The 825-nt window shown below is 30.5% G+C and overlaps 1 protein-coding gene across 1 annotated transcript in view; it reads left to right on the plus strand.

The window, feature by feature from the left end:
• The window catches only part of LOC106878872 (uncharacterized), a 33,089-nt gene that overhangs the window by 1,615 nt on the left and 30,649 nt on the right, over nt 1–825 (plus strand). The window lies entirely within an intron of this gene.

Below are 825 nucleotides of genomic sequence, written 5' to 3' on the forward strand. Positions count from 1 at the left end.
ATATATATATATATATATATATATATATATATATATATATATACATATATATATATATGTATAAAATGTTGATAATATATATATATATATACATACACATCTCTATCTATCTGTCAAATATTATATCTACCTTGGGAAACAACTCTCTTCCTGGACACTTACAGTATGTGTGTGTGTGTGTGGTGCTCCAGCATGACCGCAGCCACTTGGCTGAAACCCATAAATAAATAAATAAAAATATATATATAATGTAGTGTATATATATGCACCCACACACATATATATATATATATATTTACATGCATATATATGTATACATATATGCATTATATATTATACATGATGGACTCTCCTGTCGTTAGATGATGTATGAGTGTTCAACAATTTCTTACCGAACAACCACACAGATGATTTGTTTATAGTGATCAAATGTTTGTGTTGACATAAGCTCACTCCCTCCATCAGATTAACATTCTCTGTACAGATGCAACAGGTGCCACATGTCGGATGTCAAAATGATTACAGAGCAACGTGAAATGAAGAGCTTTTCTCAAGAACACAGCGCAACGCCCAGTCAGAGAATCGAACCCACGATCTCGCAATCATGAGTGCAACAGCATTAAGCCACGTGCCTTCACAATGGTTGAGGACAAAATTCATGCACTGAGTTAGAATTATGCTTTTTTATATATTTTTGTGGTGTGTGTGTTCAATCAGTTCATTATTTTAACATGGTGCACAAACTTTTTCCTCAACCTAGTATGTATGTATATATATATATATATATGTATATATATATATATATATATATATATATATATATAT

Source organism: Octopus bimaculoides, chromosome 7, assembly GCF_001194135.2.
Source record: "Octopus bimaculoides isolate UCB-OBI-ISO-001 chromosome 7, ASM119413v2, whole genome shotgun sequence".
Lineage (NCBI taxonomy): Eukaryota > Metazoa > Mollusca > Cephalopoda > Octopoda > Octopodidae > Octopus > Octopus bimaculoides.